The sequence below is a fragment of the Ictidomys tridecemlineatus genome, chromosome 16 (assembly GCF_052094955.1).
Source record: "Ictidomys tridecemlineatus isolate mIctTri1 chromosome 16, mIctTri1.hap1, whole genome shotgun sequence".
Lineage (NCBI taxonomy): Eukaryota > Metazoa > Chordata > Mammalia > Rodentia > Sciuridae > Ictidomys > Ictidomys tridecemlineatus.
Window position 1 is genome coordinate 39,202,921 of NC_135492.1, and position 24,052 is coordinate 39,226,972.

General features: G+C 40.5%; 1 protein-coding gene across 3 annotated transcripts in view; it reads right to left on the bottom strand.

The window, feature by feature from the left end:
- Positions 1–24,052, bottom strand: part of Pparg (peroxisome proliferator activated receptor gamma) — a 167,105-nt gene that overhangs the window by 119,495 nt on the left and 23,558 nt on the right. For all 3 annotated transcript variants that reach the window (XM_078033457.1, XM_078033458.1, XM_013362176.3), the window contains exon 2: positions 22,744–22,819. The gene's annotated coding sequence lies outside the window, so the exon portion shown is untranslated. The remainder of the gene's footprint in view (positions 1–22,743; positions 22,820–24,052) is intronic.

Sequence of the window (24,052 nt, forward strand, 5' to 3'; positions counted from 1 at the left end):
AAGATGACCCTATATTTTTATTACCCAAACAGGGATACATTTGAAGAATGGAGAGGGACAATGAACATAAACTGGGGCTGTCACATGCAAACCAGGTCATTGTCACTTTAAGATTAAGCAAGGTGTGGACATGTAGAGAGGAGAGATGTATCATGATGTTCTTGGTCCTGGCCACTAGAAACTAGGTCACTGCTGTCATAGCTGTCTCCTGGCCCCCTATGCATTGCCTTCCACTCTGATGGTTACCTCAGTAATCTAGGTATTATATGAATTATTGAAAAATCTATGATCAGAATGTGGTGCAATGAATTTTCTTTTTCTTTCTTTTTCTTTTAAACACTGAAGGTTCACATGGGGCAGTTGTTTTGCAAAGGAGGCTGGGAATTGCGAGGCTCTTGCCCCGGGCTTCTCTTGCATTAAGAATTGTTGCATCTGGCTATTTTTCAAGGAACCAGATGTGAAGTAAGCAATGCCCATCTGGATTACCAATCTCATTTTAATGTCTTTCAACATAAATAACAATAACAATGGCCAATGTATGTATTCAGGGTATCTAAGGTGGGAGAGGCATTAACCACACGGGAACCACCTTCAAACAATTATCCTAGTAAAAATATTTTTCAAATGATTGAAACAGCTTATTTCAATGAGGGTAATGAAATAAAGCTTAGTTCGTTAATTACAATGAACCAAAACTGCGAAAACAGCAAAAATGGGAAGAATTCAATTCAGTATATTCTTAGCACTTGGGAACTCTGAATCATAAGCCTTACTTAGTGAGAGCATTGTATTTGGGGGTTATTACCAAGTCTGCCAAGGTCCCATAAGTGTGCCCTGAGGCAATACATGCTTTGATGGTACCAGCCCTGGCATATACTTTAGACAGTATACAGACTTCTAAAACAAACTAAAAAAAACCTCTCAGCACTTAATTCCTGACAACAAACCCTGTCAATCTGAAGCTGCAAGTAAGTGGGTTAATCAACTTTGCAAGACAGTGAACAATAATTTGTATTCCTTCCACTTTTGCGTATGAGGGGCCCATGAAACCTTTAGACCTTGGGATCCATGAGATCGGGTTTGTCTGACAACAGGTCATACCATTTGAGTCTGGGGTCACAAATAAGGACATATTTAGGAGCAAACGAAATAAAGAAAAAAATTAGAAATAAACTTGGAGCAAATAAATGTGTTCCACTGTAAGGAGCTAGATGACAGAATAATAGAGATAAAAAATAGATCAAATGACTAACTGAAGTAAAAGTTGGGGCAGGAAGGTTTATTGGAATGACCTGGGATAGGGTAACTCTGATCACAAGGTCCAAGATAATCAGTAACACTTATATAATCCCTTAGAGTTTACAAAGCACTTTTACATATATTACTTATTCAGTGTTTAGAGGTGAGGGCTATTTGCATTTTACTGAAAACTGACACAGAAGATATGCAATTTGACCTAGATTATTCGATCAGATTAAAATCATCTTGTAAAGTATTTAACTCAAATCAGCAAATGTTTGTTGAGAGAATTTAGTAAAACAAAACAAAACAAAGACAACCACCTGGGCCCCATGGCCCATACATAGGAAGTTTGAAGCCAGCTTAGCAACTTGGTGAGACTCTTTCTCACACAGAAAAAAATTAAAGAATCTGGAGTCGTGGCTCAGTGGTAGAGCACCTGCCTAACACGCTCAAATCCCTGGACTCATCCCCAATGCCAAAGGGAGGGGGAGACCCCAAATTCTTCACTCGCAAGATACTCTGGGAGATACAGAGTCTGCCCTCGTGGAATTTAGAAACTTGATGGACATACATGCTGCAAAGAGGTAAATAGTTCAACAGTGTGATTCATGACTTGAAAAAGAATTCCAGCCCTTCAAAGAAGAGGATGTTACAAGGTGGGCCTGGTTCTCTGCCAGGAAACGATGAAGTTTCTCGGGGATTCAGCAGAACATGTCAAAATGGGGCGGCACGTGGAAAAGGCTCCCTGGAGTCATGGGGTTTCAGCGAGGGGGTGTATGGGGAGCAGGATTCAGTCAGCCCAGGAACGTGGCTTCCTGAAGGGCAGGGGCCAGACAGCTACGCTACTATGCATCCATGTCACTCAACAGAACCTCCAAGACTATTATTGCATCAATCCAGACTACTGTCTGGTTAACTGATCAAACTAACAACTGGATGGATGAAGAGAAGAGGAAGGTGTGGAGCAACGGAGACAGGGAAGAAGGAAGAGTTCTTGATGGGGGTGGAGGGACAGAGTGAATGGAAATAAATCATTGTGCTGTGAAGCAGTATGATAAGTGGCTTAGTCTGGATGCATTCTTAGAGGAGCAGCAAGAGAGAGAAGACAGGCGTCTTGACTTCCAGGGAGGTATGGAAACACAAAGAAGGTCGGTTCTAAACTTAGCTATGCCTAGGCCACGGCAGGAAGGTCCCGTGGATGAGGCAATTGAGCAAGACCCTGTCTCAATGAAATCAAAAGGCTTGGGATATAGCTCAGGGGGAGAGCAGGCCTGGGTTCAAACTGCAGTACCATAAATAAGGTAAAATATTAAATTAAATAAGCCTAAACTCAAATCCCAGCACCACCTGATATACACTAGGGACGTAACTTCGTGAAAGACACGTGAGTCTTAAGTTTCTTCATTTGTAAAACAGGACTCTTGTGAAGATTCAAAGAAATAATGTGGGGGTAAGGGGTGCAGGAGTGGTAGAGAGCTTGATGAGCATCCACAAGGCCCTGGGTTCAATCCTTAGTGAGGAAGGGGCTTGCACACAACTCAGACTCTACAGGTCAAAGTCTGTGTTCAAATCTACTCCCCCACACCGATGCTCGTCCAGTGAGCTCCTCCAGTCTCCCAGCTGATCATCCACAAATCTCTGCTGCAAAAGTCCTAATGGCCTGTGCTAATGAATACCCATAGGCAGTCAGTCGTGAAAATTCTTTTCGACTCTGCTTGTTGAAATAGTCACAGCAACCACTTCTCTCCACGTCCAGTCTCTCCACCGTCATCCAAGCTGCTCTCCCCTCTCACCTTCCAGTAGCTTCCTAGCAGGTGACCTGCCTGCTCTTATCTCTTCCAGTCATTCTGCGCACAGTAGCCAGAGTCACGTCTCAAGATGCAAACCAGACGACAGCTCTCCCCCGTTTAAACGCTGTCCTGACTTCTGATGGCCAAGCCCAAGCTGCCTTGGAATGATCTAGTCCTTGCTGATCTCTGCAGCCTCCGCGGTCTTCTTTCCTGCACTTAAATCCTGGGGGCTTCATGCCTGAATTCCTCTGTGCCACCGCACACTCAGCTCCTGTAAGGTAGCTCCTCTCCTGACCACATACAAAAGCAATCCCCTGGGCCCTCAGGCCAGGCGAAACCGCCCGTCACCATTCTGTAAATCTCACATGACCTTTCCGTCTCCCTCACAGCTCTCCTGGTTTCAGTGACAGCTTCCCCACCACACTATGAAGCCAAAGGAGGCAGGAGGATCATTGCAGGAGTCCCAGGCAAGTACAAGGGACACCGAATTAAGCCTTGGAGAACTTGGGCTTGATTTTATTAACTTGCTGTGCTCTCCTGGGCCGGTCACTTCACTTCTCTGGGCCTTCTTTGTAAAAGGAGAGGGGCTGACTTTCATTAGTCCTTCTTGAATTTAACGATACGGTTTGCTTTTCAATGAAAAATAAGATTCTACAGATCTGCCCATGTTGTGCCCTCTCACCCCTGCAGAGGTCCTGTGCACCCAGGTTTAGAAAACTGACGTAAACAAAGTCTTATTCCATACAAATGTTCTTAAATCGAGAGAATCAGGCTTTAATAATGACTTTGTGGATTTTGAATGATATGAAAACAGCATCTTTAAGTTGTGCGACTCTCGGAGCCCAGGGATACCTTTGTGAGTCCCCAAGAATCTGTGACGCCTGGTCTGAGAGGAGACGATCTCTATGGAGCCATCGTTTTTTTCCAGAATGCTTCTCAGAGAAGCATATCCTGCCCGTGGCCTCATCAAACCGACACTCAGGAACAAAATTCCAGAATCCCACGGCATTAAAGCATCCAGAAAAAAACTTTTTCATTTGAGGAGGGGCAGATTCTCAGGCACTGATTTTTGGCAAGAGCACAGAAAGCATTTGGCCTTAATCCAACCTATGAAGCCGTGGAAGGCTGGACGGAAAACATTCACCTGCGTGCCAAGGAAAGAACACTTCTGACTTTATGCAGAAGACGACGAGAAAACGAGCTGAGGAGTGGGAGGAGGACAGAAGGAATATAAAAAAAAAGAAAAGGACAAACAGACATTTCTCCAAAGATGACATGTCCCATGGCCCATGAGCGCCTGAGAAGGGACTCGACAAGACCAGTGATGAGGTCCTACTAAACTCCAGCCAATGCCAGTGCCATGCCCCTGAGCTTCTAAAACCTCATTTCTTTGCAAGTCATCCAACCTCACGTATTTTGTTATAGCAATGGAAAATGAACTAGTAAGCCATGTGACTCATGTACCCAGAAGAACTGGAAGTGGAAACTCAGATACTTGAACACCAATAGGCACAGCAGCATTATGTGCAATAGCAAAAGATAAAACCACCTAAGATGAACAGATAAACAAAGCGTGTTTGTGTGTTATATATACACGGGTCTACACATAAAAAGGAATGTTATTCAGCCATAAAAAGGAATGATGTTCTGATACACACTACAGTATAGACAGGCCTTGATGACATTGTGCTAAGTGAAATGAGGCACATATAAAAGAACAAACACCGCCCAATTCCACTTACATAAAATAATTGGAATACGCATCTTCCAAGAGACAGAAATTAGAATAAAGGTAACCCCAGGCTAGGCATGGGCAATGGAGAGTTTCTGTCCAGTGGGCACAGAGTATCAGCTTGGGGTGATGAAAACATTTTAGAAACAGACAGGGGTAGTGGCTGCGTAATACTGTCCGTATAGCCCATCCTGGGGAACTTGGAAACTCTACATTACTTATATTGTTCTACAATAAAAAACAAGAGAAAACGTACAGCTCATTTACTGGTTAAACAACTGCTAACCTGGTAATGATCAGAGAAAGATATACAACGTGCAATGCGGCTTTCCCGGGAAAACTTGTTCTGCAATCATGGATCTCAGGGACTAGCAGCAACAGCGACTGGGCTGCAGCTCAGGCAGAGGCCCTGCCTAGCGGGCGTGAGGCCCTGAGTTCCCGCCCAGCACCACATGCAGAAGCGTCAGCAATTTCGAGCATTTAACCAGCCACCTCGGCCACCTGCTTATTTTGGAATTAGAGAGGTCCCCACGGCTGGTTTCTCCCCAGCAAGTACACACTCTCATTCTGTGGCTCCAGTTAATTATTAATCATCCTCAGTGATAAATACTAAAGGTCCCAAGGATAATTTAAAAACCAACAGAGCTACAAATAGAGATATTCTCCACTCCTATTATCCCTTTTTATCCTCCTTGAGTGGAAGTGACAATGAGGGACGGAATGACCATCAGAATCAAGGAGAAAAAAATGACAACACAATTATACTACAGAGTAGGCTCCAGGAGCAGAACTTCATTATATATGTAATAGTTAGTATATAATGCAGTATATTAATTATTAAAATTAATATATTATGATCATCAATTATAATATATATACAATTTATATATTTTGTATATATACATTATATATATTTTGTATATATACATTATATATACATTTTATATATATTTTGTGTATATATACTAATATATATATATATATATAAAAAATTAAGGGTTTCATTAAGTTGGTGAGGCCGACTCCAAACATTCGATCCTCCTGCTTCAGCCTCCCCATTTGCTGGAATGACAGGCCTGCACCACTGTGTCTGGCAGGAGTTAATACTATTTATTCCAATTTTACCCTTATGGTATGTGTATCGTGCAAGGGAAGACAGAGCTTTACCCACACCACTGGGGTCCTAAGGAATCATTCTTTTTTTGTTTACTTTGTTCCCCTGATTAGTTGATAACAAAGGACACTCAAATTTCAAATTTCGGGTGGGGTGGTGGCTCCGTGGTAGAGCTCTTGCCTCACCTGTGTGAGGCTCTGAGGTTTGATTCTCAGCAGCACATACAAATAAATGAATAAAATAAAGGCTCATCAGCAACTAAAAAATATATTTAAAAAAAAGTTTCAAATTTCAACTTGACCAGTGACTGATAAAAGTCAAGTCCAAATACAAAACAAAACAAAACAAAACAAAAACCAGCAAGTGCCATTCTTGGCTGGAAAATCCTTGGCTTTCATACATCCTCTGTGATATGGATCTATGCATGAAAGACTTTCTCCATCTCACTCGTCTACACTGCGGGACAGTGTTCGGTCTTGCTCTTTGCCACAGAAGGGAATCCCTGCCTCTCTGGAGTCGGGTCTGGGGGTTTTCTCGACAGTGGCGCGGGGAGCACTCAGGCCAGCTGTTGGCGGGCGGACAACCTTCTCTGCTGTGGTGTCTGTTGTCTCTTCTGTCAGGCGTCTCACACTCTATAAATCTGGCCCACGAAGTCAGAAGAGATAATGCCTTTATTTCCCACCCCCCCCTGCTTCCCAGTCTACTTGGAATCAAACCCCTAACTGGAAATAGGTGAACTGATGACTCATAATAAGTATTCTGTTCTTTCGACTTCTTTTACTGGATCAAGTGTCCAGAGGCCATGCGTGAAAATTATCTAAATATAAACAGAATGCTGGTTTCCTGACGGGGACCTCCTCTGCCAAGATTCCACCCTGACTGCTGATTTATAGGTGGTTCAACTGTCTTGGTGCACCGAGACGGTAACAGAAAGCGGCCAGTTCCAGGAAAACCAGCCTCGGTCCAGAGAGGAGGAGGCAGAGCAGGTAAAAATGTCGTCATCCTCTGCTGACCCTTGATGATTCTTACTTGACCTTTTATTTATTATTATTATTATTATTATTATTATTATTATTATTATTATTATTATTTTGGGACTAGAGATTGAACCCAAGGAGGCTTAACTAAAGAGCCACATCCTGAACTCTTACTATTTTTTTGTTTTTGAGACAAAGTCTTGCCGAGTTGCTTAGGGCCTTGCTAAGTTGCTGAGGCTGGCTTGGAACTTGTGATCCTCCTGCCTCAGCCTCCTGAGTCACTGGGATTCACAGGTGTACATCGCCATGCCCAACAGCCCATAAATTTTTTTTTTAAAATAAAAACATTTAAAATTCAAGTAACTTTTAAAAGAGGCAAAATAAATAAATAAACAAATAAATAAATCACTCTGGGGATTTTCAGAGGATGGCTACTAACTCTATAAGTGTGTCACTAATTTGACTCAAAACTCGGGATATTGAGCTGGGGGCAGTGGCACTCACCTGTGGTCTCAGCAGCCCAGGGAAGCTGAGGCAGGAGGATCGCAAGTTCAAAGCCAGACTCACTGACTTAGTAAGACCCTAAGTAACTTAGTGAGACCCTGTCTCTAAATAAAAATAAAAGGTGGAGGGGGCTGGGGATGTAGTTCAGTACCAAAGTGCCCCTGGTTCAATTCCTAGTATCAAAACAAAAACAAAAACAATGCAATTCTCACTAAACATTCTTGGTTCTCCTGCCCAAAGAGCCATTTATGAGAATCTATACTTTTTCATGACCCCACGGAAAACAAAGATTCTAAATTGTCTACCTGAGGGAAACAGAAGTTCAAAGGCAGTCTGCAAAGTTGAAACTAGGTAATGGGGCAGGAGGAGAGAGAGAGGGAAAGAGGAAGAAAGATAGACAAAGACATCTTTAAATCACCAGCTGACGGAAAACGAGTCCACTAAGCACCAAAGGTACAATTATGACCTTAATTCCTAATTGGAAAGATGTGGGGGAAAAAAAACAGTGACCTTCAAAACAGCACTAAGTGATAACATTCCGGAAGGTCGTATAAAGTATGTAAAAACCACACATCTGGAGAAACATTTCTGCATTCAGTTTTCTCCCTCCTGAACATTAACCAGAGGCGCGACCTGCGACAGCTGTATCTTTTCCACCGTGTGAAGTATTAAAAAGTTACACGGGCTTGCTGCTGGAAAGCTCTGTATCACTGGCCTGCTGTAAATTCAGGTCCACTTCCTCTTGTTCCCAAGCTCATCTTGGCAGAATACTTGTAACTAAAAGTGCCATAAACTATATTGTCATATTCCAGGGTTTTTACAACTCGATTCATCATATTGGGGAGGGGGTGGGGACGGGGTGTCGAGAACCCATAAGGAAGTAAAAGGTATTATGGAGACATCTTGTAACTTTTTTTCCAGCCCGAGAACAACTGAAATCATGTGTTTAATGAGAAGCTCTCCTAAATTTGGGACAACTTCTTGTGATTTTTTTTTTTCTCTTACACTAGCATCACGAACTTTGTGCAGAAATGGATTTCTGTTTTCCGAGATCATTTTCCCACCACAATATAAAACAAGGGTGTCTTTTTAACAAAGACAATTTTCTTTGGCAAATCTTAAATTAATTAAAGATGGAAAACTAAAATGCAAATTAATTTTTAAGTTGCTGCATAAGCCTTTTTTTTGTTTGTTTGTTTGTGGATTTTTGTTTTGTTTTTGTTTTTTGGTATTGGGGATTTAACCTAGGACTGCTTTGCCACAGAGCTACATACCCAATCTTTTCTTTCTTTTTATTTTTTAAATTTTTGAAACAAAGACTTGCTAAAGTTGTCCAGGCTGGCCTCCAACTTGCAAATTCACAATAAAAAGAAAACAATTAAAATGATAGAAAAACAGGCAGTACATAAAAAGTGACTATGTAAATAGATGAACAAACCCAAATGCAAGGCACTGGAAAAAAAAAAGAAAAATAATGGAAAGAAAACTATACAAAGCCTCTTTATCAGTGGCATTTTACTTTGTCATTCACCTTTCATGTATTTAATAAATACGTACTGAGCAGTCGTTACATATCAGATGGGACTATGCTTGATGCTGGGAATACAATGAAGAATACCACGTTGACCTTGCTTTCAAAATGGGTTACAGTTAGTGACATACTCACACATTTTACCAGGAAACTTTTAAGAGGCAAGGAAAGATGGATCTAGAAATTTTGACTGTATGCTCAAAGTTCTACAAATTTCCTCGGCATCACCGAAGGCTAAATTCTAATTTTAGTTATTTCTTCAAGTGCCTTTGTTATATAGAGCCGTAAGTCGGTCATATCTGTGAACAGGACAGCTTCGCCCCATTCTGCAATGCTTAGGAAGTTAAGAATCGGATGGCCCTGAATAGATGGATTCGTGGGATCTAATTTATCTGATGAATGGGAAAAACTCAGGCTGGGCTCAGTGGCACATGCCTGTGAACCCAGTGACTCAGGAAGCTGAGGCAGGAAGGTTGCAGGTTCCAGGGCAGCCTGGGCAATTTAGCAAGACCCTGTCTCAAAATAAAAAACTAAAAAGGCTGGGCACCTCCAGGATACCAATTGTTTAAGTGCCTTGTAAGAAATGCTCCATTACTTGTATATGGAACCTGTGCACATTGTCCTGTATACTTGAACATCTCTTGATTATGCAGAATGCCTAATACAATGTCATTGCCACCTAAGATAACTGATACACTGTAGTTTTGGGGGAATAATGAGAAGAAGAAAAAATTCTAAGTGTTCAGTAGAGATATGATTTTTGACCCCAAATATTTTCAATCTGTGATTGGTTGAATCCAAGAATGGGGGACCTGGAGACATGGAAGGCCGACTACATTTATAACTATTCCTTTCTACATCGGTGATTATCTGACACATTTCCATTTGTTTTCTCTCATTCCAATGGCACAGTGATCAGCCACATTAACCTCATTAACTTTTCTTCCAAACTTGGTAGAACAGGTTTCCCTCCTGCTCTCTTTCTTGCTCCCTCTCTCTCTCTCTCTCTCTCTCTCTCTCTCTCTCTCTCTCTCTTAAAACCCAGAGGCATTTTACCCTGCCTGCAGCATTTATTTATTTATTTATTTAAAATTTAGAGGCAGGTTATCACGAAGTTGCTTGGGGCCTTGCTTAGTTGCTGAAGGTGGCTTCCAACTTCTCATCTTCCTGTCTTGGCCTCCTGAGCCGCTGGACCGCAGGTGTGTGGCACCCAGCCAGCTGAGTCTATTCTCCTCCTCTTCCTCCTCCTCCTCCTCCACTGGGTTGTACTCTTCCCTACTTTATTTGACTCAACTGCTTCAAGTGGAACGGTCCTACTTGCTGCTAAGATTGTCAATGACCTAAAGCTACTTCTGATATTTACTGCTGATTACTTCCAAACTCCATGAAATAGCCATTCCTACCAGTTTCCTTAATATTATATCTTTAACAATGATCTCATGTGATTTTGTGTGTGTGTGTTTGGTCCTGGGGATTGAACCCAGGGCCTTGTGCATTCGAGGGAAGCACTCTACCAACTGAGCTGTACCCCAGAGCATGTCCTAATCTTGAAACTCAATGATCCTGAAACCCGAATCAACAGTGTACCTTAGACAGTGACCTTGCCTTGTAATGTTAATGATCTATCTTCTTTTTTCCTTCTTCTTCAGCTTTTCATTGTACAGTATTTTAGTAAAAATATGCACGGGGCTTGAGAGTTAGACAGATCTCACTTTTAAGTTTAGACTTCACCTTGTCCCCAGAGAAGGAACTTTACGAAAGTTATTTATTTATTTTTTTTTAAACTTATCTTTTTTTTTTATAAAATATTTTGTTTTAGTTGTTGATGGACTTTTATTTTTATTTATTTGTATGTGGTGCTGAGAATCAAACCCAGTGCCTCACGCATGCTAGCCAAGCACGCTACCGCTGAGCCACAACCCCAGCCCTACGCAAGTTATTTAACCCTGCAGGACCTCACTTGGTTCACCTCTACAGCAGGGATGATGTTGATTTCTCCTTCACCAGGGCCACTGGGAGGACTAAGTATACTGACATGTGTAAATTTATTAACACAACACCAGATACATAAGAAGCACTCCTCTTAAAATGCCCCCATTTGGGCATCAAAGATACCACTCTTCCCTCTCATGATCTCTTTTAAATTCCACCTTTGTGTTGTTTCATTTCCTCTCTCTCTCTCTCTGGGGATTGATTCCAGGGGCACTTCATCACTGAGCTACATCTTTGGTCCTTTATTTTTTATTTTGTGACAGAGCTTCTTTTAAGTTGCCCAGGCTGGCCTCCAACTTGCGATCCTCTTGCCTCAGCCTCCTGAGTCACTGGGATTACAGGCATGTACCACTGTGCCTGGCCTTTGTGTTGTTTCTTAAGAATTTAGCTTTCAACACATTCTTCCGTCATCGCTAATGAAACTCAAATCCACATGTCAAGTTCTGACCTCTGGGATGAGGATGGGACACAGACCTCCACATCTCCCTGGGGTATTTCTACTTCCACCTTGAATTTCAACAAGTCCAAAATCAAGCTCATCTTTCATTCCTCTTCTCTTTTCCCCCTTCCTCTTTACCCTGTGACCATACTATCATTCACTGGAATCTCTCTTTAACGTGTCCCTTCCAAAAATGCCTTTGGTCATCTTACTGCCCTACCCTCAAAATCACCAGGTTCCCCAAAGCCTCCTAGTCCAAGTCCAAGTTCAAATTCCTCTCTCTTTAGTATGCTCACGGGTACCTTGAAACTTTCTCCATCTTTAAAAATCTCCAACTTCTTCCTCCTCGTGTATCCATATCCTTCCTCTCAGGGTTCAACTCTGGAAAATACCTTCTGAAGCAGCTACTGCCCATTCCACTTCCGCCATGTGTGTTTTCTTCTATGAACTTCCATTACAGGTGTGCTCAGCTCTTATTTATGTGTAGGTAGTGTCTTTGAAACAAGACTTCGAATAAGGAATATGTCATAAGTGTGTTTTATCTACCACAGCACTGGATATATTAAAGCAAGGTTTAATAAATAATTCAAACAGGAATTAACAAATTCCCAATGCTAACAACTCTTCTGGCTTTACCTTGACTAAGAAGCCCTGCCTCAGATGCTATGGGAAGTATGTTCTCCCTCAGATGTGGGTGCTAAAGAGGAAAAAAAGGAAAAGAAAAGGGGGGAATCTCATGAGAATCAAAGGGAAATCAGGAGAGGAGGAAAGGGTCCAGAGGGCAGGAGAAGGGGAGGAGGAGGGGAGGAGGGGAAAGACTGGGGAGTGATATTGGCCAGATTATATGGTTATATTATGTGCATGTATGAATATGTAACAACAGAGCCCACCATTATGTACAACCATAATGCACCAATAAAAAAATAAGGAAAACACCCAAATGTTATGGAAAGCGAAAAGGCTATGACCTGTCTGTGAACTATTCTGCATCCCTGAATTACAGATTAAGAAGTACTTGGAGGTAGGGAAGAATGAAGGAACTTTGGATGGCACAGATGGGATTGAGGGGAGGGGTGGGGCAGAGAAATGGGAAGGATGGCAGAACGAGACAGACGTTATTACTCTCTCTATAAATCTATGATTACACTACAGGTGTGACTCAGCACCATGTTCAGCCAGAAGAATGAGAAGATAGGCTCCATTTGTATACAATGTGTCAAAAGTCATGTAAAACTAATTAGAACAAATTATAAGAAAGAGAAATACTTGGTAAGGGTTCTACGAGTTTTTCATGGATTTGTTTTCAATATTTACCATGACAAAAAACAAGTTTGCAAGGTCATATCTACAAGATTGAAATTATGGCCTGAGGATCCCTTGTCTGAAATGCTTGGGACCATAAATGTTTCAGACTTTGGAATATTTGCATATATATATATATACACACACACATACCTATATCTATATATAATGAAATATGCTGGGGAGGGGACCCAACTCTATATACAAAATTCATTTCCATTTCATATACACCTTTTGAACATACTTTGAAGGTTATTTTATATGATATTTTTAGTGCACCTGTGTTTTGATTGAGACCTGTCATATGAGGTAAGGTGTGAGATTTTTCACTAGTGGCATTATGTAGCATTTAAAAGTTTTGGATTTTGAAGCATTTCAGATTTTTAGACTATATCAACCTGTAAATATCCAGCAGGGAAGTTCTCAAAACCACTCCATTCTGTAAGAGCATATTTTACATCCTAGTTGTATAAATTAAAAAGTAAGTTAGTGGTAATGACTGCTAATAATACTGTTCAATTAGTAGAAATAAAAACATCCAAATAATTTAACTTCAATTCCATTATCATTTTATTATTTGCATAATATTTCCTAGGAATTGTGTCGTGCACTAGGGACGCCCTGAAGTTGGTTTCTGTTCTCAGTAGACACACCGTAAGCCCGTGCAGTGGCGCACACCTGGGATTCCACCTACGTGGGAGGCAGAGGCAGGAGGATGGCAAGTTTGAAACCATCCTGGCAACTTGGCAAGACTCTGTCTCAAAATTTAAAAATGAAAAAGAGGCTGGGGTGGGGGGTGTAACTCAGTGGTAGAGCTAGAGCATCCCTGGGTTTAATTCCTAATACCAAAAAACATCCCCAAAATAGTGCAATACAACTGGTCTACTGCAGTCATGAACGTGATGCTGTCCAAGGAGCGCTGAGCCGGCCTATAGAACAACTGCAGGTGACAACACGGAGATGTAGGTTCAGGCTGACCCCCTAATGCTCCATTCAGGAGAAAGGAGTAAAATACCAACACAGAATTTTAAAAAGAAATGAGGGGAAAGAAGAAAGAAGGAAGGAGGAAGGAAAAGAAAAACTCTTGATCTTGAGGAGAAATGGGAATGGTGAAATGGTTGAGCCCAGAGAACCCCAGAATGGTTGAGCCAGAGAACCAATGTCCAATAACTCAGGTCAATAATAAGAAAAAATCTGAAGTAAAACAATATTAATGGAAAAATTAAAAACTGGAAAAACAAATTTCTAGCAGCAGCAGTATCATAGATGGAATGTTACTTTTTTTTTTTCCCCTATTAGCATTTGACACCTGGGAAAAGAAGTATACCCCCTTTCACAAAGAAAAAAAAAAGTTTACTCATTGTTGTTATTTTATTCCAAAACCTGGTGGGTAAACTAGTCACCTCATATATTAAAAACATGTGTTGGCAAGATTTTTTTTTTTAAACAATTTGCATCTATCAGGGGGAGAGTCAAGTCACTCCCCATGTGCAGGATGTGAACTCAAAGGCGCTGAGTCCACATAGTCAGACGCAGGGGCCTGGCACTTTCAGAAGACTGAGTGTCCCCACTAAGCACAAGGCCAGCTTCTTTTTCTGGTGAATACGTGGTAGGATGCCAATGTGAGCCTTTGGGTCTCCTGCTTGTCATGGTGGTACATAACAATAATGAACACCGGGACAGAACTTAATGCTTATCCTAAATGAAGACATTAAAAAGATCCTGAGCAGCCCCACAGAGTCTCTGAACTCATACCACATAGATAAGCAGTCAAGCAAATATATATATATATTATATAAATTAGTATATATATTAATATAATAAAATACATAAAATATAAATATATAAAAATAAATATAAATGATAAATATATTAATATAATTAAATTATATATATATTATATATTTTTGGGGGGGGTGCTGAGGATTGAACTAAGGGTCTCACACATGCTAATCACAACTTCTATCTATCCCTGGGCTATACTTTCACTCCCCAAAACAAGTGGTATTTATTTCTTATTGCATGGTACTGCTTTATTATGGGGTATGAAATTAAAAAAATAAATAAATGCAGGCATATCTAAATGATTTCACTAAATGGCTCTGGTTACAGAGAGGGAGGGTCTCAGGAGGAAGGGCACCCAGGTATGTTCCCATAAATCTTGAATTACTGAAAACTCATTAGCAGCATGAATGAAATGAGTCTCAGTAGGTCAAAGAGAAAATACATTCTCTTACCTTTAATTTGTAACGATCAAGCAAAGATTTGAAAATAATGACGCCCATTTCTCTAAAGCAATAAAGGGAGAATACCTAAGACCTTTCCACTGATATCCTCAAAGTTAGTGTGTGCCAGGAAACAATCCATGCACATCTCTATACACCTCGTAAAGCGACAGCTTCGGTGAAGATCCTATCTTTCTAGGGAATGACTTAGACTTGGCTAGTGAGTGGGTGCAATTATTGTGTACAGATGACCATGACCTTGAGTGGAACAGATTGAGCTATTGGACCTCTATTTTGATTTCCTCATTTGGAAAAGATTAAAAAAGTAAAGACAATACCTTTAAAATACATAAAGCTGGAAAAGTTTTCTTTTTCTCTATGTGCTCTTACTTGATCCTCATGATAGATGACTTTCTACTTAACAGATCAAGAAAAAAAGGAGTAGCATTTTTTAAAGAGATGGTCAACTATAGAAAAGGGGAAGACCACAACCCAGTGGCCTGACTCCCCAGACAGAGAATTTCTCTGAAATTATACAGTAAGGGTCCTTCCAAAGTCTACCTAGAGGTTAGGGTTAGAAAAAAGTTGATTAAACCTCTCTATAGTGACCAGAAATATAATTTCATTGTATGTATTATACTATCTCCTGAGTAATAAAATTTATATTTCTAGTGAAAGTTACCAAAACAGGTTTTTTTTTGTGGCTTGTTAGTCATGCTACATTTATCTGGCTATTCATAATAGATGGCTTTAAAAAATGAGGTCCTGTCAATTGTATTTATACTTCAGTGGTCACTTCTGTATACAAAAGCACTTCAATTTTACGACAGTCTCTGGAAGAAGTTCAGTGACTCATTGTTAATATTCTCCTCCTACAAAATGAGTTCAAGGCTCCATGGGAATTCAGATTTGTACAAGTTATTAGGATGTGACCTCTCCCTTAGATTTCTTATTTTAGGATCAACTTAACATGGTATTTCCCCAGCGGGAGCTGCTGTACTTCCTTCGCAGATAAGAAACATAGCAATTACAAATTATAGTGCGTAAACTTAGGGAAATATAGATTTCTGTGATGCCGATGAAGCTGAAGTCTTAAAAGGAGTCCACGCTTCTTACTCCCTGGGTTTGAAAGGAAAGCCATGTGGGCTTGCTAACAAAAGAAAACAAAAGCCATGCCATTATGGCATTTCCCTGAAATTTATTCCTAATTGTTTCTTGTCCGGGCCACCAAAGTCTTATGACTTTTAAAGATTATTAAAGATGTTTACGTCACTTGATTTCCTATGTCCTGCCTACTTGGAGAATGAAAGGTTAAAAATATCAAATAATTTAAATTATTTCAGATCACAGGACCTGGAGAACAGGCAGCTCATGAGCTTTAGAAGAAAAAAAAAAAAAAAAAAAACCAGAATAAAATGAATGAGGTCACAGTTGCTTCACTTTTGCTCCATGGAATAAATAGTAGCTTCTGATTTTTGAGCTCTTCCCATATAATGCTTTGGTACAATCCATGAATATTATTTGTATTACAGAAGTTACCAAAAGTAACCAAGCTGAACTACAGAGCTCATAATTTTTTTTTTTTTTTTTTTTTTTTGGTACTGGGAATTGAACCCTGAGGTCCTTTACCACTGAGCCACATCCCCAGCCCTTTTTATTTTTATTTGGGACAGGGTTTCACTACGTTTTTTTAAAATTTTTTTTGGGGGGACAGGGTTTTACTAAGTTGCTTAGAGCCTATCTGAGTTGCTGAGGCTGGCCTCAAACTCGAAATACTCCTACCTTGGCCTCCCAAATCGCTGGGATTACAGCCGCCTCCCCCCCTCGCCCCTCCTTTTTTTTAAGGCACACAAAATTGGGCAAGGAGAGATAATGAAGTCACAAACCCCCAAACAGTTGAAAATAAAAAGAATCTCACCCATAATCTTTGTCATATTCATTTTAACAATATAATTTTTTATCTTAAAATTTTTTCTTATGTTATCTATATTCTTAAAATTATTCCCTCAAATACTCAAACTACAAATTTAAAACAGTTAACTTTTCTTCCTGTTTTTGTTTTGTTTTTTTTTTGTTTTTTTAGTGCTAGATGCTGAATCAAAGGCCTCATGCATACTAGGCAAGTCCTCTACTACTGAGCCACACTCCCAGCCCCCTGAAATAGTTTATCTTGAATAAATAGTTCTTTAAACGTTGACTTATATCCTTCTCTATGGGAGTCTTACTTTGTTAAGTCTGCACTTGCCTGGCATGTCTGAGGCACTGGGTTTAATTCATAGCACCACGTATAAATAAATGAAAATAAGGGTCTATCAACAACTAAAAAAATATTTTTAAAAACCAACTTTTATTCCTTCCTTAACTAGTGATGCTAGGGCTTAAAAACCATAAGGAACCCACAGCACACGATCTTTACAGTTTATTTAAATTTGCAAAGCCTCCAGAAATAATCCCCAATTTTCTTGCTATAGAGCCTACAGACTCTCTCTCTCCCCCCCCCCCATGTTATCTGATACACAACTAGAGAAGCTCTCTGTTCTCCACCCTCTCTCCAATACTCCACCATCACAGATATAAAATCAAAATAAATAGTAATTCATTTAAATTTACAGCATATACCGATACCTTGCATGTTTTGTTCATGTGCTAATAGTATCTCCTTGAGCCAATGTGCAATGTCATAAAAACTAATAATGCAAGAGTAATGTAATTGCTCAACCACTTTGACACACAAATTCCTCTCCTGGCAATTTATCAGAAGAAAATTACTTTTAAAATTAAATGAAATAAGATGCCTGAAGATATTCATGGTATGTAAAAGTATAAGAATAAGCCATAATTGCATAATAGTTAAAAAAAAATAACCTCGAAACCACCTAAAACCTGGTTTAGGGGATTAGGTGATGTCACTATGCCTTCATGGTGGGTCCAAAAGCCAGGAAAAAACAAAAGAAAATATATATTGTTTCTAACAGGGAAAGAAGCCAAGTGGAAAAGCTCCAACACACTGTAACTGTCAGTGAATAAAAGAATGTACACAAAGAACTGGAAGAAACTAAGGAAGCAAGAATCATTTTTGTGTGGTTAAGTGTAATCTTTTTTTTTTTTTTTTTAAAGCATATTCATATGGGGCTGGGGTTGTGGCTCAGTGGTAGAGCGCTTGCCTCGCACATGCAAGGCCCTGGGTTCGATCTTTAGTACCACATAAAAATAAATAAATAAAATAAAGTTATATTTTAAAAAAAAGCATATTCATAGCTTTACAGTAATAAAAATACCTTAAAAGAAATAGAGGGTTGTAGCTCAGTGATAAATATATACAAATAAAGGTCTATCAAAAGTAAAGGTGGGCTGGGAATGTGGCTCAAGCGGTAGCGCGCTCGCCTGGCATGAGTGCAGCCCGGGTTCGATCCTCAGCACCACATACAAACAAAGATGTTGTGTCCGCCGATAACTAAAAAATAATAAATATTTAAAAATTCTCTCTCTCTCTCTCTCTCTCTCTCTCTCTCTCTTAAAAAAAAAGTAAAGGTAAATGGGTACTTTAGCATGTAGAAGGAAGGCCCTGGGTTCAATTCCCTGTACCACTGAGAAAATAAAATTAATGTAAAATGAAAATAGACCCAATAGCCAAAAATTCAAAATCAATTTGTCCTAGTCTCACAATTTTATTTGCCTTAAAAAAGAGGGCTGGGGAAGGGGGGCAGCTGGCATGGTAGTGTCTGTAATCCCAGCAACTTGGGAGGCCAAGGCAGGAGTATTGTAAGTTTGAGGGCAGCCTCAGCAACTCAGCGAGGCTCTAAGCAACTTAGTGAAACCCTGTCCCAAATAAAAATAAAAACAACTATTTGTAATGTACCACCTACTCTGATTTATGATTTTTAATAGCATATGGGATCCATGTTTCAGCTCCAAAACCCTTAGCTCATAGCAGCACAGCAGGGCAGGGCGGCTGTACAGACGGCAGGCCTGAACTCGGCACATCATTATATACAGAACATACAGAATATGATAAAGATCACTGGGTCCTATTAGTAATTTACAGAATCGTGATTTGCTCCACCCAGTATACCTATAATTGAATTCCTCAGTCATAAAATCATTGAGACCAAACAAGTTCAGATATCTTTTATCTAAGCCCTTTTTCTCCTTTATCATCAGTTAACATATTTCTTATGGCGCTTTTGCTTCTTTTTATAGATTCATTTGTCTTAGTTATAAATTAACCCCACAAGTAACTCTCCCAGCCACCCCAGCTCTGCTGTTTCCTGTGTACCAGTTTTTTGTTTTTTGTTTTTTTTTAATTTCACAACTTATGGTACAGAGGGCTGCTGAAATTGCTAGTTGGCAAATGGTGTCACAGAGTCCATTCTCTAGATTAAAAATCAAAAAACAAACAAACAAACAAAGGTTCCTAAGGATAAATGTCTCCAGTGTCCCCAAACAGAGGACATTGGACACACAGGCAAAGTGGAATGTAACTACAAAAGACTTCTTCTACTTTTTTTTTTTAATTTAATTTTTAAAATTGTGATAAAATATACATAACATAAAATTCACCACTTTAACCATGTACTCCATTATTTAAAGCCATTTTAAAGGGTGCAGGGCTCAGTGGCATTAAGTGTATTCACTAAGTTACATATAACCAATCTCTACAACGTCATCGTTTTGCAAAACTTGGTACCCATAAAACAGTAACTCCTCGTTCCCTGCACCCGCCCCCCAGCCTCTGAGAACCACCAATCTACTGTCTGTCTCTATGAATTTAACTGCTGTAGGTACATCTTTTGTTATTCCTCTTCTCACCTAATTTTTTTTCAGGGTCAAATTCCAAATACTTAGCTTTTCACTTTTCATGCCCAAATCATACAGCTTAGACTGCTCAGTTTGAGACACTAAAGTATGTACCTGTCCGTGTCTGGTAAGAGTTCAGTCTATTTTAATTGGCTTTATGTTTTTCATTTTTTTTAATATTTATTTTTTATTTGTAGTTGGACATAATACCTTTATTTATTTATTTATTTATTTATTTATTTATTTATTTGCTGTGCTGAGACCCACCCCCAGGGCCTCACACATGCTAGGCAAGCGCTCTACCACTGAGCCACAACCCCAGCTCTGATTTTGTTTCTTCTTCTTCTTCTCTTTTTTTTTTTTTTTTTTTTTGCAATGCTGGGGACCTCTGCGCATGCCCAGAAACCTCTGGGGAGCTTTTCTCACTCACAGGTCTTGTAGGGGACTGGAAATAACTGGCTGGAGCATTAAATAAATGAAGTAGAGACCAAACTTGCAGAGACAGGGCTGCAGGTTTTTATGGAGAGAATTAAGGGAGCAGGGCAACGTAGGTCAGTGGGAGAACACGTGCTTAGCACACAGGAGGCCCTGGGTTAGATCCCCCCCAGCATGAAACGAAAAAAACACCAAAAAAATAAAAAATAAAAAAACAAATGAACAAACAGCAAGAACCTAAGAGAATTTTAAAACCCAGCTCAAGAAACAGTCCTGACCTAAAGAATGCACCTGCTTAGCCCTAAAACTCCAAACACAGAGAAACTCCACTCCATAAATTAGTGAAAACCTAATAAGAAGGATTATTTACTGACTTCAAGGTGACTTTTTAAAAAACATTACCTTGGGGTTGGGCTGTGGCTCACTGGGAGAGAGCCTGCCTCCTGTATTCACCCCCAGCACAGCAAAGAAAATATAAAATAGTGTCACGAATAAACATATTGCTTGAGATGGTTTAAGGCTTCCAGAAGTTACAAGGCTAGCAGAGAGATCCCGTGGACCCCTCAGCCTGCCTCTCCCACAGGAAACAAGTGACAGCGCAGCAGGGTCAAGAGCACAAAACTATCAACTACTTTACTTGGGTTCCACCCGCTTTCCCACTCAGGTCCCTTTCCAGTTCTGGGAGCTGATCCGGATGCCACACTGCACTGAGCTGCCACACCTCCTTAGCCACCTCCAAATCTGTGGCAGGTCCTGAGTCTTCAGTTCTTTCCCGGCCAGCACTGCTGAAGAGCACTGGTCAGTGTCCTGTAAAATGCCTCGATTTAAGTGTATCTCAGGCTTTCTCAGGACTCCACTGAGCTTGCGGGTTTGCAGAGGAAGAGAACAGGCGGTGAGATTCCCTTTCCAGGTCATCCGGTCAGGGCTATGTGAGCCCGAGAGGTCTTACCACTGTTGGCATTGACCTTGGTCCCGTGGTTACAGTGGGGTCTGCCAGGATTCTCCCTTGTGGAGTTGGGGTTTTTCCTTTTGTAATTAATACACATTTTGGGGGAAGTACTTTGAGGTTATGCAAATATCCTCTTTCTGTTTACACTCTCACCCTCCCACTGATTTTAGTATTCATGAGTGAAACCTGTCTATAGCAACTGCTGCTATGGTTCTCCTATAATTTTCTATTTTTTGCCTCTCTCTCTCTCTCTCACTCTCTCTCTCTCTCTCTCTCTCTCTCTCTCGGTACTGGGAATTGAACCCAGGAATGATTTACCACTGAGTTGCACCCCCCCAGTCCTTTTTAATTTTTATTTTGAGACAGGGTCTCATTAAGCTGCTTGGGGCTTCACTAAGTTGCTGAGGCTGGCCTCTAACTCGTGATCCTCCTGCTTCAGCCTCCTAAGTAAGCCAAGGGTTCCAGGTGTGCCACAGTGCCGGCTCCTTTTACATTTATTCAGTGAAATTCTGTAAGAAAGAGTTCTCCTTATACCCCAGCTACATTTATTTATTTATTTATTCATTCATTTATCAGTCTGAATCAAGTGTACCTACTTTTATTTGGGGGTTTCTCATTCCATCCTACAGTTGTTTTATTGCACGGATTGTTCAGTTTCAGCCACTGTGCGTTCTTCCTGCTTCCTCCCGACCCCCCCTTGAGCACGTCCTTACCTTTTGGTACCACGAGACCTTCCAGGCTCAGCTGTATTATTGCCCTTGCTCTCGTCTTGGAACCAATTCTTATAGGGAAAATGGTTCTGAAACCCACAATCTGGCTTAGTAGTGGGGAGGCACTACTTGTAGGCCCTCTCCGGAGGCAAAGCTAAGAAACACACATTTGTATATAGAAACCCCCAAAATACACCTCTGAATGGACTTCTCTATCTACCTATCTGGTCACTCTTTCCTCGATGCTGTGGATTCAATTCGCCTGTGAATTTCAGGAAAAATGAGCCATCCTGTGACCTTCCTTAGTGACTGCCACCAAGAGTTAAGCCTACGAAAAAGTTAAAGGGACTTCTGTCTCTCTGCCCTCCCCAGATACACCTGGGGACTAAGAACTGGCTTAGGACCCTCAGATACCAGGTCTCAGAGGTGTAAATTCTCTGTGGGGGACTTTCCAAGAACCTGCCCTGGAGCCCCTGAAATCACACCCCAATCGAAGTCGGTCCCAGGGAGGAAGCGGTTTCAATGTAGGGTACCAGCTACAACTCAGCAGCCTCCTTCCTAGAAAGAAGCGTCCGGTATCTTCTTTGTGATCAGAGACAATGGTTGCCTGGTCTACGGGGAATCAAGCAAGATATCTTGATTTTTACCTTAATTTAATTATAAGTATCATATGAACCTAAAATAATGTACTTATGATTACTATCTGGGTAGAAAAATAAAAGGAATGTAAAAAAGTTATTAGAGAGACTTATTTTTAAGGATTGGTATTATTTCTCAATTCCCAGGCCTTTTTCTTACCTTTGTTTTTTTTTTTTTTCCCTTAGACAAATCTGTTACTGTGAACTCCAAATGACTGGTATATTATACAGAAGAAAGTATTGTGATAGTCAAAAATAAAAGCTCTTAAAAAAATTGACAGTAAAATACCACAAAGAATTGGCATGTCCTTTAAAAAGAATACTTTTAAATGCAAATTTAGTATGATAAATTCTGATTTTACCTACCGTGAAAGGGCAATCCTGTTTCAGAAGAGGGTCTTCTTGTTGTGTATCTGGGGTTCAGAGTTGGTTTCTTTCAAATCTGGACAATTAAAAAGAAACAAGGTATTTCAATAAGCACACATATTCAAAATCCCTAGATACCTAGTCTGCCAAAATGTAAACACACAAATAAATGGATTTTCTCTGCTGGATTTCATTCTGAACATTTGCTCTCCCTGAGCTTCATAGCCCCTAGAAGTAACCAACAAACCACCAAATGACTCATCATAAATCATGCAGGGCTGCAGGATATTCTTGTAATTATTTCATAAAAGAGACGCATTTTGGATTACTTCTCTTACTTTCCTAGTTTGGTTACTGACAAGAGGCAAAACTTTTTTTTTTTTTTTAAATCTCATCCATCTTATATGTCAAACTAATATGGATACCCACATTATTGGGCAGACTTACGGAAAAATAGGTCTTAAAGGGTTTCATAACCTCAAAAGAGGGCTGGGGATGTGGCTCAGTGGTAGAGTGCTTGTCTAGCAGAGGTAAAGGCCTGGGTTCCGTCACCAGCACCACAAGGGGGAAAAAAAAACAAACCTCAAAAGATATTGAAAAAAAATGTTGTACGTGGTAAACTTGGTACTTATTGAAATGCAGCTTCATCTGATGGCACATGGTTGGTGAGCCTCACGTATGTAGTAAGGAAATGAGCCACACCATTTAGGCAGGGTAGGTACAGCACACCCCACACACAGCAGATGTTTCAGAAGAAGATCCAGAAAGAAGATTTCTAAATAAAGGATTCACATCCTTGCTCTCTTATGAAGGGCTCAGGGATCCTAGAACAGTTTACTCCATAAAGACAAAACAGCACTTAATGCCAAAGCCTCATCAGGTGGGTGTAAAGAGTCTGAGCATCCAGACCCAATGTTTGCACAGTTGAACCTCCACAGAAACCTCTAAATCAATCTCTCTCTCTCTCTCTCTCTCTCTCTCTCTCTCTCTCTCTCTCTCTCTCTCTCTCGCTCTCTCTCTCTCTCTTTTTTAAATTTGGTACCTTTTAATTTGGAATTTATCAGAGCTCATCTGCAACCTGATGCATGACATATATGCAGAAGACTGGGAAGATATGCTGCAGTCTGGCTGGGCACAAATCACGATCCACTCAAGCAGGAACAAACTTTATTTCCGAATTCCCACGAACGCCATGCCCGGGACACACCACACACCAACCGGAAGATCCCTCCTCCGGGCACGTCCCCAACCAATGTGAACTCCCCGGAATCCCTGTCCCCCCAGAACTCCAAAGTAGCCGGGTGCCTGA